The sequence below is a fragment of the Myotis davidii genome, unplaced genomic scaffold (assembly GCF_000327345.1).
Source record: "Myotis davidii unplaced genomic scaffold, ASM32734v1 scaffold204, whole genome shotgun sequence".
Classification (NCBI taxonomy): Eukaryota; Metazoa; Chordata; class Mammalia; order Chiroptera; family Vespertilionidae; genus Myotis; species Myotis davidii.
This window is the reverse complement of record NW_006299715.1, coordinates 6,280,107-6,295,524: the sequence shown is the minus strand read 5'-3', so window position 1 is coordinate 6,295,524 and position 15,418 is coordinate 6,280,107.

Below are 15,418 nucleotides of genomic sequence, written 5' to 3'. Positions count from 1 at the left end.
CCAGACTGTGAGAGAGACTAATGGCTTATGTCCGACTAATGGCTTAGGCCCGCTCCCCATGGGGTGGGCAAACTTTTTGACTCAAGGGCCACAATGGGTTCTTAAACTGGACCAGAGGGCCGTAAGAAAAGCATGTCGGTTTTTTTTTTTTTTTTTTTTTTTTTTTTAGTTTTATTAATTTCAAATGGGCCGGATCTGGCCCACGGGCCGTAGTTTGCCCACGGCTGGCCTAACCCATCAATCAGACATCCCCCGAGGGCTACCAGACTGCAAGAGATCACAGGCCAGGCTGAGGGACCCACCCCCCTGAGTGCATGAATTTTATGCACCAGGCCTCTAGTCTATATAGAAAAGGCTAATATGGAAAGTGTCCCCTCAGGAGTTCGACTGGGAGACCAGGAGTGTGCTTGCTAGCTATGATGTGCACTGATCATCAGGGGGCCACGCGGCACAAAAGAAGGCCCCTGCTGGCAGCTGGGGAAGGAAGACCCCGGCCGTCAGCCAGAAGTCCCTGATCTGCCCTGATCGCCAGCCAGGCCTAGGGACCCTATCAGTGCACAAATTTCATGCACTGGGCCTCTAGTATATTATAATGCTACAGTAACCAAATGAGGATGGTATTGTAATTAAAAACAGACTTATAGAACAGTGCATCAGAATAGCAAGTCCAGAAATAAAGCCATGTGCATATGGTCAACTGGTCTTTCACTAGGGTGCCAAGACAACACAGAGGCAAAAAGACTCTCCTCAAAAAAAAAAGAAAAAGAAAAAGAAAAAGAAAAGATCTTGGGAAAAATGAACTTATATTTCCACATGCAGAAGAATGAAATTGGACCCTTATCTTACACTCTTCACAAAAAATCATCTCAAAATTGATTAAGAGCTTAAACACGAGGTGTGAAACTATAACACTCCTAACAGAAAACAGAGTAGAAAATCTTCATAACATTGGGCGTAGCAATGATTTTGTGAATATAACACCAAAACACAGACAACAAAAGCAAAAGTTGGCAAGAATGACTGCATAAAACTAAGAATGCAGCAAAGTAACTATCAATAGAGTGAAAAACAACCAAAAGAATTGGAGAAAATATTTGCAAATAATAACCTTATATTTGATAAGGAATTATATCCAAAATATGGAAGGAACTTATACAACCCAATAGTAAAAAAATTCCAAACTTAAAATAACCTGATTACAAAATAGGCAAAGGACTTGAATAGGCTTTATATTTTTACAAAGAGAACATACAAATAACAAACAGGAATATGAAAAGATTCTCAAAATAAATAATTATCAGGGAATTACAAATTTGAAAACAGTGAGGTGCTTATGAAGATGCAGAGAAATTGGAAACCTACTATACTCTTGGTATATTGTAAAATGGTGCAGCTACTCTGGAAAAATGATTAGAGGTTTCTAAAAAAACGTAACTACAATTGATCCAGCAATCTCACTTCTGGGTATTGATCCAAAAAAATTAAATTCAGGAGGACCTATAAGAGATATTTGCACTTCCACATTTATTTCAGTGTTATTCAAAATAGTCAGGAAGAGCAAACAACCCAAATGTGCATCAGTGCATGAATAGGTAAAGAAAAGGTGGTATATACTTACAATGGAATATCATTCAGTCACAAATAAGAAGAAAATCCCGTCATGTGATGGATCTTGAGGCTACGATGCTACATGAAATAAGCTAGTTGTGGAAGGACTAGTGCTGTCTGAGTTCACTTATATGAAGTGTCTAAATTAGTCAAAATCATAGAAACAGAGGGTAGAATGGTGGTTTCCAGGGACTGAGGGGAGAGTTTCTGTTCAAGGGACATAGAATTTTTGTCGTGCAAGATGGCAAACTTCTAGATATATGCTGTACTAAATTGTGTTAATAGTTAATAATACTACACTTAAACATATTAAGAGGTTAAAGAGAGCTGATTCAGTTGTGAAATATGCCTTTCTTCTTACTACATAGAATGTTGATATGATTTTTAAACCCCAGCAGCCACAGGAGCCCTATGGGGCAGCAGCCGGGTCTCCTTTATTATTATTTTTGTTTGTTTGAATCCCCGGGTATCTTCAGGCTTCTGTGCAGTTCCTCAACGAAGTGTACTAGGTCTTCTCAGGTCATCCTCATAATCAAAGTTGGATTCTTGAAGGTGGTGAGAGACTGATGTCCGTTCTAGTCCATCTTCATGAGTTTCAGCTTGCCTTCATGTATCCTAGTTTGTTTTGCTTTTCCTAACTTCCTGTCTCCCTGCTTTTCCTGGCTGGGATCCTTACTGACTGTAGGTCTGGCATCACATCATGGGCCACAGCCTTTCATGGACTACTTAACCGCTCTGACAACCACACAATGTCTAATCCCTATAATAAATCTCCATACATCACTAATATAGATTTTATATTTCTAATAAATCCCTAACTGTTACATGATGATAGGATAGATCAAACTTAACCAATAAGGTAAACTTTAATATGAAATTTAGTGCTGAGGTTTCCAAAAAAGATAAAGGTATCGTGGGTTCTAAAAAATTTGTGGAGCCATAATACAAGCCCTGACCTGTCTCCCCACTAATACTAGCAGCGAATATTTTAGCAGCCAATGAGCACGTCATTAGTCATGTACTGACTTGTTTGGTGTGCGCAACAGAAAATATTTCTCTTTTGGAAAACAAGAAAAATAGGTTTATTTGCATTATGCTTATTAATCTGTGCAGTTATTCAGCGTGTGGTAAGTTAATGTTCAATAAAAATATTCATTTTTATTAAAATGTTCTATTATTTTATGTTAATGATTACTCACTTATTTCAGCCCTTTGTATTCAGCATGTCTCTATCAAAATAAATCTCTGTTTCTATGAAAATTGAAGTTTGTTTGTTTTTTTTCAGCCCACATAAACTTAAACCTTGTTTATTTGGTCCATGTTAGCCTTAGCATTTGACATGCTTGGTCTATGCCATTCTTCCACTTGTGGTAAATGTTAAAGTCAGTTATACAAAAAGCCAATGCAAATTCTCTATTCTTCCCACCCTCTTAATTGGTTAGTCATTTCTCTTTTCCAGTTCATGGGGATACATTTAATAAATACCTTCTTTCTCACAAAATCTAATGAAACTAAGCTGATTACTTTTTTTAGTTCAGAAGCCACAGGGTATATGGAGTAGCTTGAAGATTTCTGAGCCTTCACCTATTGAATCTGGATTTAAATAATAAAGTCTTTGAAAGTGTGATATATCTTCTGAGATATTCTGTTCAAATAATGGAAGGGATAATATCATTTTTGGCATAAAAGCTTAAAATAAGAATTAATGGGAAGTCGAGAACCTGAAAATGCTCTAATCGATCTCCTTTCCTAGAAATAGGTGCTACTTCACATAGTGTGCTGGAATTGGAACACAATGTGCAATCTGTGTGTTTACATTGAAGGCTTTTGATGTTACACTGAAAATTATAGAGATTTTAAACATTCTTACTCTTCTATTTGTAGATCATTTGATGTGTTTGAAAAGTGTATGGATACATGTTGGAGTAATACATCTTGGCTCATATTCTAGGTTGTTCTTTGACTATTTGTATGATATTGGGTAAAATGTAATCTCTCTTTGTTCTGCAAGAGAATTATTAGAACCGTTTTCTGCAAAATGAGGATAATACCACATTGAGTTGTGAAGATTAAGTAACATAAGGCATGAACAATATGTAGGACAAACTAGGCATTGAATAGATACTAGTGTCTCCTATCTGCTTTCACCTAAAATAAGAGATAATCCAAGCATACTCCTACCCTATTACTTTTTCTAAGATCATAGCCAATTTTAATAAAAAAATACATATTTCACAAAGGAAAATATTACATTTATCTTTAACATTGCTGCTGTTTAATTGATAGGAAAATGAGATATTATGTGAGTTCAGTTCTCCCTATTATATAGTCATCTAAAATCATTTGTAGACAATTTATTGGACATTTTAGCACCATACCCAGGTAATCATGATCATCTTATGGGTATTGATTTCTTTTTATCTGTATGAAGCCTCTTATATCTTCCAGTGTCTTTGCTGAATTGCTCTTTTATGGAGAAGTAAAATTTTGCCATGAGAGGCATGTAAAATATTTAACTCCTTACCAATTTTTTTTCTGTCAAAGGTTAGGCTTTAATGAGATGGATTACTTCAGGGCCTGGAGCATATTTTTGCAGTTACTGTGTAGCTGTCAAAACCTTTATAGTAACAGAGAAATTATTGACTTTTCTCAGCTTAGAAATGACCAGTGAACAAAAGGATGATTGAGTCCACAGCAAGTGTTTCTTAAAAGTCCTCATGACCTTGTCATTACCTCATTTGCAGGGAGAAAAAAATCCAAAATTAATTTCCTAAAGGAGAAGGGAGCTTTATATTACTTTTTATAAGATGTCATCAGGGACAGATATATGTGCTTAATGTTGGGAAACAATGAACGATAATGTGAGAAAGTTAGGTTGGGATTGGCTTGGTAATACTAGACAAAAAATTGAGTGTAATTCAATAAACATTCATTGAGGATATTTTTCACACACGGATATGATCAAGATAGATTTTACTGAGAGTTAAGATTAGAAAGGCTAGTTCTGTGTCCCAGGAGTTTATATTTTGTAGGCAAGTAAAGGGAATAATTTGTCATGGGTAGACCAAAGAGCTGACTCGGGCCTAGAGGCTTGCATTGTGGGTTTACCTCTGACTTGATTAAGTCTTATCTACGTTAGTGCTTTATTTCTATTTAACTGTAAACTGACGACTGCTGAGTATCCAGGCATCTTTTCAGACAGTTCACACACACACACACACACACACACACACACACACACACACACACACACACGGTGTCACTAAGCTATTCATTCACCTACAGTTGTGTCTTAGAACTTAGGTGTCATTCTAGCTAAGTTTCCAGGTCTAGAGACCTACAAAGGAGTCAAACCAAGTTAAGATTGATTGGAATTGATTCCATGATTGAATTCTGGGGATGTTCTTCAGTCACTCGGCATCTTCCATTCCTAAAGAATAGCTTTAAGATCATAATACAATCATTTGCCATTTTTTCCCATTTGAGTGTGACAATGGGCACTGAACCTTTCATGAAGTTTAAAAATAATAGGGTTCTGTGAGGTCAATGTGAGGAATTATTACACCGGAATTAGAGAAAACAGAAATTTTGGTAGTAGTGATCCTGTTTTATGACTTTTAAATTTTGAAAAATGTTGTATAATTTTCAGGGAGTCAAAGAAATAAGAAATATCCAGGCTCTTTTAAAATGAAAGAAAAAGTATCCTTATACCAATTTTTTTGCCTTTATATAGTTTAACATTTGGAGGCATAGCTACACTTTTGCAAGTGTGTGTGTAGTGGGTGTGTTAGATGGACATGGGAGATCTCTTAATAAAACCACTTCAAATGCTTTTAGTTAGGATTAACAATTGGTTGACTTGTTTTTATAGCAATTATAGAATTATTAGTTAGACCATTCATTTACAAATTGTTTGATACTTTACCATATTCTTGAGTGAGGAGGATTAGTTATAAAAGCAATTCTTTGAGGGCTTGGCTTGGGAAATTAATTTATGGAATATAATATAGTTTTTTTTCTTTTGCTATTTACTTATCCAACTGATTTGCCAGTGAATTTAAAAATGATCTACTGCAGGGAAATCCTCCCTACTATATCCTATGAGAAAAAGATCTTTCAAATTATGGCTTGCTGTTGAGATTTTTTTTCCCTTTGGGGCATAACATGGCTTGTTATAATAAAGCATGTGTGATGGATTTTAGGATGACACTTTATTTTCTAGAGTAGAGCTCTTTAAAAAATATCTTGGGTATTAGGTTGTCTGTAGCTATAAAAGTAATATTTCAATATAGTTTTTCTCCAAGGAGTGCAAAGTTCTTAGAGTATGAATAAATTGATTTACCCACACTATAGCAGGGAAGGGTGAAATGGAAAAAAAGAAGATATAACCAGCTTTCATTTCTGGTTGCTTGAATCAGCCCTGAGAAATTTGATATGTAAAGGGAAAAATTAACTCCCTATATTTATGTGTTGGCTTCTACCCAATGATAGAGAAGACGTTGACACACCCTTCCAATGAAAGTCCATTTGTCCTTTTTATTTGGGGCAAACTGGCTGTGTGTGTGGGCCTGGCTATTTTAGAATTATCTATAGCCACACTAAGAAGTATAGTAAGTGGATATGTTAGGGGAATGAAATTAGAAAGGCACTTCAGATGGGCAGACTGTAATTGCTTACTTGGAATTTACCCAGGACATTTGCTGTTCACACGTTCAGTTGGTGCAAAGGATCTTTAATTACCCAAAGCAACTAGTTTGTGGTTTCACATCTCAGTGGAAAGACTGCAATTGCTGGAGCAAGGCATTGTAAACACCACGCAGTTCTGAAGCATTCTTTCTGATCAAAGGAAACCAGGGTTACTTCTTATTAGTGAGGTCCGCTGCAAGCACGCTGGGTTCCTTCTTAGGGCAGAGGTCCCAGGATAGTTTGTGAAAAGCAGCTAATTTTCCTTTCTTGGAAGCAATGCATAGTAAAGACAGAATTTTGAAACTAGACTGAGATTGTGGAAATTCTAGCTCCACCATCTACCACCTCTTTGACCTTGGGCAGGTTATTTCCTTTTCCCATATCTAATGTCACCAAAGGGAAATTATACCTGTATCAGAGAGTAACTGGTGGGCGTGTTAAATAAGCTAACACACGTACAATCTAGCACAGTGCTTGCCACATAATCAGAAGTGCAAATGTCCATTCCTGTCTGCAAAGCCTGGTGGCTTTTGCAGGTTATGTTCTGAATGAAATATCTCTGTGTGGACCAAGCAAGGGGCACTGTTATTATGCTTCCTACGGGTTGAGTTGAACAGAAAACCATGGAGATGAGTTTAGACCCAGGTATGTTGCCCCAGGCATCATGGTAGAGGGGAAAGAATAGTCCCTGTTTTGCTCCTTCTTAGGTGCCTGTGGCATTGGGTAATTTTTTTTAACTCTCCAATAATAAGTTGTTTCATCAGGTGGGTCAAGGCACATAATATTTTTCCTGTTTACCTCCCAGGGGTATATGCAACAAGCAGGTGTATGAAAATCCTTTCTGGAGTTGAGAGTCCAATCTAGCCATTAAGATTATATTTTCAGGCCCAGAAAGAATAATCCCTTCTTTTATTTAAATAAGCATCTGCTTATTAATTGCTTACTTTAGTCCAGTTATTGTACTCGGAACTGGTTTAACAAAACAGATGTGATATGCTTCTTAGTCATCTTTCTAACCTTTTCTGGGACTGGCACATAGAAGGTTTTCATTAATTATTTTTACAAATTAGACTTTGAAATCTATCTGATAAGGCTCTGAGCTCTCCTGAGAGGAACACCTGTCTCAGATGTTTTCTGGCACAAAGTGGTTTAAATAAAACCCGTGACGCATCAAGCATATCAGGTAAATGACATATTCAGGTATGACTCTTCACTAATGGATTTTGGACCCTAATGAAATCCATTTTCCCTGTTTTCCACATCATTATATGTACTTTAGGTATCTTTGGATTTGTTTGCTTGCAGGATCAGCCTCACTCTGATTCCATTGTTAGTGTTTGGCTCATTTTTTACTTGTGTATTTATTAAAATGCATTATGTAAACATGTAAACATACTTTTTTTTTGTTTGGGAATAGGAATAAAATCAGAGAAGAACATTAGCATAAAAATTGTCTTACCACAACCAGGATCTAAGGTGCATTTTAAGTGTTCATACTGGCTGGGCCCTCCTGGCTGGGCCATGGAGTTAACAGCCATTTCAGTTGATGACTAGACCTTTCTGTATCTCACTGGATAAGGAAGCAGCAGATCATTTTTTTTTCCAATGGTGCACACACAATTTATTTTGAAAAGTCATTAGGATGGCACTTCAAAGACACGGGCAAGTGTTCTCCAGAACAAAGGCAGGCTTTCCGATTTGCAAGAGCCATCCAATCGCATGTACACACATGCTCCATGTGTCTCCAGCATGAGCAGAAGCAGCGATGATCTATTCACAATGGTTAGTGATTGTCCAGAGAAATGCTGGGTTGGCCTGGTTGATGCTGCATCTATTTTGAATATGTTAATCTTTAATCAATTCTAATATGTTCTTAGAAATGGATATCATTTTAGCTTTTTGTTTAAGCAACAGATAAATTTATGTTATAATAGAACTGCTATTACTATTAGCCTACAATGTACATTGCAAAGAAGTACTCATAAACAAAGCGAATACAGCTACTGTGCCTTTTGCCCTTGTATGAGGTCTTTTAAACCAGAGGGATGGCCACCTGGGGTGGGTGTTTCAGCAAACAAATGAAGAACAGGGATGAATATATTATCTTCTTGGCTCCCGTACCTCCTATGATACATTAGGGGGCCAGTTGGTTGTGCAATAATAGCAACTAACTCCAAACTTCCCCTGCCCTCCCTGGAGCATAAGGACTTGGATTAATTACAGAAGCAATTGGATCAGATGTTTTTAGACTGACCGAGGCCTAAGCGCATTCTGAGTGACAACTTTCCAGTTCTACAGGAGCTGGAAAACTTACCCACAGAAGGCACTCTGGCAGTCACAGGGGTCAGGGGCAGGAAGGAGGTCATTGCACCTTGGGAGCATCAGGCTTGAAGAGCCCTTTCTGGGTTGCACTTGGGAAGCTGGACCCTGGACTCCTCCACCAGCAGTAGCAAGGACTGACAGAGCTTGGAGAGACTGATGGCCTGGGAAGTCCACCACAGTTGGACCAACATTCTACCTGACACAAATAACATCACCATGGTGACATGTATCTTTTCAATTAAGAGTTAGAATCTCCTTTTTAAATGACAGTTAATTAGATTTTTAGAGAGAGAGAAAAACAACAACAACACAAAAAGGAAATAATATCCCGGAGGATAGAAAATAGAAAATACACTCCAGTCAAGACCATGTTCATATCAGCTCTGCAACATGTCAGAAAGAGCCTCCGCTGCTGCACAGAGCGGCTTCCAGGCCCCATGGTGGATGGAAACAGTCTATTGGACCAGCCACTGTCATAGGCAAATCTGGCCTGTTCATTTATTCACTCATTAAAAATATGGATTATTATGTACCAGGGACATTTCAGGATACATGGATGTAGGTTAGACATCCGTGCCTTCTCTTTGACTTTTTAATACAACTGTGTGATAACAGATCACATTCCAAATGGAAAGTCCTTTTTGAACAAGAAACTCTTCAGCTCCAGATGTAAACAGCACTGGCTGCTGTAAACTGACAAAAATGATTCTAAGTAGAAAGCTATGCTTGAAAAAAAAATTTTTTTTAAGTTTACCTGCATTCAATAATATCAAATGAAGGAAAATGTTTTATATTTCCCCAAAGGATGTTATCTGCGTCTTTTCAACTGTATAATTCTGGAGTTAGATACAAATGTATATTCAATTCTAACTTTTATTTTTTTTTTGAATGCTAGCTGTGAGGCCTAAATTCTAAACAGCTTATCACTGTGTACTTAAGCTATGATGATGTATTGTGGTTTTGAGCCTCCCATTGTGTGGACTGTTGGAGTCCAGAGAGAATTCATCAATAGCTTCTTTGTTTTTAATTTCTTTCTTTCCCTCCACCTATTCAGTTATCTAGTGCTCACAAAAGAAAGTGGACTATTAAGGGCCAATTTGTTTTGCTGGAAAATATGTAACGAATAGCTTCAGGAAATTACAAATTGATGATTTACTGGTATCTAAAGTTACAAGGGGAGATTTTTTTTCCGGTTGTCCCTGCACTCAACCCATCAAATAGCTGAGACTTGTCCTTTTTATTATACATTCTCATGAACGTTGAAACAAAAACAAAAATTCAGACCATTTTTAGCTTTAGTTCTACACATTTTTAGCCCACAGGTTTTAGATGATTACTTTTTCAATTAAGCAAATGGTTTTAGAAACTTTTACTTTTGCTATTCAAATGTGTTTCTTAATTCTCCCATAAACATCCAAGAGATGCTATTACCCTGATATGCATACCAAAATAATAGAGATATGCAAACTGTAACGAAATAATATTTTTCTGTTTTAACTTCTCCCACACTATAGAAACATCAACCCTCTGCCCACCCTCTAGATCAGTGGTTCTCAACCTTGGCTGCACATTAGAATCACCTGGGAATCTTTTTAAAATCCTGATTTCTGGGCATCATCCTCCAGAAATCCTGTTTCTATGTTATGGGGTGGAGCCACAACATTAGTAACAAAGAAACAGAATTTCCGGAGGATGAGGCCCAGAAATCAGGATTTTAAAAAGATTCCCAGGTGATTCTAATGTGTAACAAAAGTAGAGAACCGCTGCTCTAGATTTCCCCCAAGAACTGAGAGTCTCCAGGAATTGCCTCACATTCTCCTTCCAGATCAATTGTTTTAAAAAATGATAATCTAGGGCGTGCCTTAACAATTTAGACTTCCAGGACCCCAGTTCAGATCTACTACGTTTCTGAGAGTGTGGCCGGGAATTTTATTTTTCAAATTTCCTAGGAAATGTTGACGTCATCCCCAGAATGAGAATTGCCCAAGATTTCTTACTGCACATGTTTACTATTTGCCATGAGCATGAAATTGGCTAATGCAGGATCCCTGCTATTTAGTCTCTTTCCGTGCCCCTCTCAGCACTGAGTGACTTCTGTTCTTCCCAGTGCTCAGTGTCTTCCGTGCATCTTCTTCCTGCCACCGCTACGTAGAACCTTGCACAGCTGAGGCCACTACACCGGCCCCCCTCCCCCCATGTCCCAATGAATGCCAGCAGTCCCTTAAGGACAACTCTTCCCACTCTCTTGCACTACTCCTGTGGACACTTGATAACTTGCCGACATTTTGGAGAATGATGTCCCCTGTTTATATTTTCACCATTGACTTTTTTCTTATCTGGTCACAATTTCTGGTAGAAAAAAAAGGGGAAGCAAGGGAAAAATTTAGTAGGACACACCTGGGTTTTATTCTTTCCTTCAGCATGCAGGTTTCCTGTCTTACTTCTGGAGATATGGGGTGAATAGATTAAAAGAAGGTGCTCTTTCTGTGTGTATCCAGCTCCATACCAGGGCACAATGTTTGCTGAAGGGAGTTAGTGTAAAATTTCAGCCTCTATTTTTTTTTTAAAGATGTTTATGTGCACTGCACAACTACCACAACCAAGTGGAGGTCCACACTTCCTGTCTCCTAGGAAGCTACTCCATTCTTTATTCAAAACCAACCATAGCTGGTACACCCCTCTGACCTGTCAGACTAAGATAAGGGTATCTGAATGCGGGGGACACTGCTGAAACTTGCGGAGGCCGCTGCTGGGAATAGAGTGCTTGAGAGTATGTCTGTTAAGTGTAATTCATATTTGTATTTTTGTAAGCTTAGAAGTTACAAAAATATTTAAAATGCTTGTCATGTTTAGACATTTTCATTTGCCCTCCCTACTTATCCTACACAGAGACACATGTCCATGAAAATTTATTTTATTTTTATTGTTTTGATCACATTTTCTTTTCTTTCTTATAAATATTTTACTTAGTGTAGTTTATGTTTTTCTAAGCAAGTCTTTTTTGAGCTATACTCTTTGATCTATGTAACACATTTCCTGTTGTTTGATAGTTGTACTTACACTGAAATTCTCTCTATATATAGAGTTCTTAAGTATGACAACATGTATCTTAATATTTTGTGTATCCTTCTAACATTTTGGCATACCACTAGTAAATTTCATAAATTATTAAATATTTAGTACCAATTTAGTGCAAAATATTAACCTAAGCATATATATGTGTATTATATATATATGTATGTGTGTGTGTATATAACATACACACATGTAATATACTAGAGGCCCAGTGCACGGATTTGTGCATGGGTGGGGTCCCTCAGCCTGGCCAGTGATCGGGGCTGATCATGGCTGAGGGAGGTAGGCCAGCCGGGAGGCGGGGCTGCGGAAGGTTGGCCAGCCTGGGGATAGGGCTGCAGGAGGTTGGCCAGCTGCAGGGAGAAGCTATGGGAGGTTCGGCCAGCCGGGGGGAGGGGGAGAGGGACCGGGGGAGGTTGGCTGGCTATGGGAGGTTGGCTGTGGGAGCACACTGACCACCAAGGGGGGGCAGCTCCTGGTGGTCAGTATGCATTATAGCGACTGGTCATTCGGTCGCTTAGGCTTTTATATATATAGACTAGTGGCCCGGTTCACAAAAATTTGTGCACTCAGGTAGGGGGGTCCCTCAGCCTGGCCTGTGCCCTCTCGCAGTCTGGGGCCCCTCGGGGGATGTCTACCTGCTGGCCAGCACAAACGGGGACATAACATCAAGTCCCCCTGAGCCAGAAGACCCAGAGTTAAGTCCCCAGCCACTTGTGTGTGCCTCCTGGACACAGCCTTCAGCCTCATGGAGGGGCTGACCCCTCAGCCACAAGACTCAGAGTCAAGTCCCCACCCACTTGCATGTGCCCCCTGGAAGCAGCATTCAGCCTCATGGAGGGGCTGACAGGCCCAGACACTGCAGTGGTGGTGGCGGCAGTGGAGGCGGCGGCGACAGAGCGGCAAGGCTGCATCCGCCTGCCGGAGTCGGCGGGTTGTGCCTTCCTGCTAGCCCCCCCCGACCCTCATCCGGGTCCAGAGGCCCACACACTGCCACAATTGGCCCTCTGAAGTGGTGACAGGCCTTGACATTTCAGAGGCAGGCTGAGGGAACTGGGCACCACCATCTTGTATCTATGGGTGCCGCCATCTTTGTGACGGAGTGCCGAAGTGATGGTTAATTTCCATACTACTCTTTTATTAGATAGTATTATATACATAATTTTATTCTTATTTTTCTTACAATGTCTCTGCAAGTTCTAGGATATTCACAAAATAAAAATGGGCCAAATGAGCCCCGGAGAAGTTAAAGAAGTTCTACAGTCAGCAAAATGGAAAAATGTACTCTGTACTGTTTCCCCTTTATCCTACATTTTTAAGACTTTTTTAAAAAAAATATATTTTATTGATTTTTTACAGAGAGGAAGGGAGAGAGACAGATGGTTAGAAACATCGATGAGAGAGAAACATCCATCAGCTGCCTCCTGCACATCTCCCACTGGGGATGTGCCCGCAACCCAGGTACATGCTCTTGACCGGAATCGAACCCGGGACCTTTCGGTCCGCAGACCAACGCTCTATCCACTGAGCCAAACCGGTTTCGGCATTTTTAAGACTTTTGATAAGATGACTACTAGGTTCTTCACCCATGACTGCTAAACCAGGCCATGGTAGTGGTTTTCTTGGTGAGTCACTTTAATCTAGTATTAGATATTAATGGGAGAACAATGCTATCTCTGAAAGATTGTAAGGATTAATATCTCTCTTGAGCTCTGGTGAAGACAAGCACTGTATAAAAACAAAACACAGTCACAGGCTAAACCAAATCCAGTTGTGTCTTCACTGCAGTTCCCAACTGTTGGCAGTAAGGGCCTTTGATGGAATGGAGTGACAGAAACCTGCTTAGAGCATTTGTGAGTACAAAAGCTCTGGGAAAGTTTGGGATAATTTCCCATGTTAAAAAAAAAAAAGACATGCCTTCAGGCAGGTTACTCTATAATTAAAGCCAGATGAGAATTTCATTCATGCATTGAACAAATATTTACTACAGGTCTACCATGTGCTTGGCCCTCCTCTATATAATGAAAAAAGAGGGCACACACCGATGGTCCCTTCTTTCTCACAGGTTACCATCTAGAGCAGCAGTTCTCAACCTGTTGGTCGCGACCCCTTTGGCGGTTGAACGACCCTTTCACAGGGGTCACCAAAGACCATCCTGCATATCAGATATTTACATTATGATTCATAACAGTAGCAACATTACAGCTATGAAGTAGAAACGAAAATAATTTTATGGTTAGGTCACAACTTGAGGAACTGTATTTAAAGGGCCAGAAGGATCTAGAGGGAGACATGAGCAGAAAACCTCCACACCTGCAAGGTGAGAGAAAACCGGTGGGAGGAGGAGAAAGTGGTGTGTCTCTGTGAACTGGAGCCAGGTGAGAAGCCAGGGGAAGTATATCCACACAATGAAGCCAATGGGCAAAGTCTCCAGAGGAGTAAACACAGCAGTGGGCTTGAGGGATTGAATTTAGGGGAGGGCTGAACTTTTGTGAGCAAACGGCAGTGTAGCTGGGCTTATGCTCTTTTCTCTCTGATGTGGCCTGGGGGAGAAGGAGGACTTCCTTGTTTGTAAATGAGAATTATTTGTACAGATATTTCCTGTAATGGTCCACCAGTCTTGAGACCTGTTGAAGAGCCAGAGTCAAGCAGGTTGCTTAAATGTTGATGGTTTCAACTCACTTTCCCTTTCTCTCCATAAGAGCTTCCTCTCTAGGTGACAACTGCAGGTGAGCACATGGTATTGTAGAGTAGGTTGAGCCATTTTGGGGCATTTGCACATTTGAAGTCAAGTAGGTTATATAGGGAACATGAAGTCACTCTTCTTTTCATGGGCACCTGGATGGAGCTCAACACCAATTTCTTGGTTGATATTCTTCTTGTGCAATTAGAAATCATTCAGCCCCTTGATCCTTCATGAGGATGGAGCTGCCCTTCACTTTTTGGGAAAGTGTCTGACCACTGCCAGGTCAGAATTCCATGGAAGCTACCAGTGGAGCTGTAGCATCAGGGGGATGAGGTATTTGTCACATTTCATTTGAAGCTAGAAAAAACATCAAATTACTTGGCTAAATAGCTAACTCAAATAATACCATTTTATACTTATCTCCCAAGTGTATGGGTGCAACTGGGTTTTCTTTCTATTTCTCCCTTTTAAAAGATTTCTTAGTATGGCAATACTTTGAATAATAATTGATACCTAAGAGGAATGTTTATCCTCTGACTTAATAAGTTCAGTTTAGAAAAATAATCAGCCTAGCTCAAAACCATTTTTATTGGTAAAATGATCATTTTGCAATTCCCAGAATCTCATAGTCTTGATTTCTAAGCCTGAATTGAAAATGTAGCAGGATGACATTTAAAATCCCAGAGCAAAGACAAAATGGAAAAGATTTGATTACAATCTCTTTTCTCTCAAAGTATAAAGTAATTTATTTTTAAAGAAAGCAGTACTTTGGTTAATAAATATTTTTATTCATTGAGGTGTTGCCTATATAGTTTCAGCTTAGTTTTTTCTGGGGTTTTGGTGGGAGAAAAGGCTTTTAGACTTCAGCCTAGTGTTGATTTGCTGAAAATATTTTTCAACATTTTAACACACTTGAATTCAATAGTGTCTAAATAAACTACCTATTATCTATCTATCTATCTATCTATCTATCTATCTATCTATCTATCTATCTAATCTATCATCTATCTATCTCATCTATCTAACATCTATCATCTATAT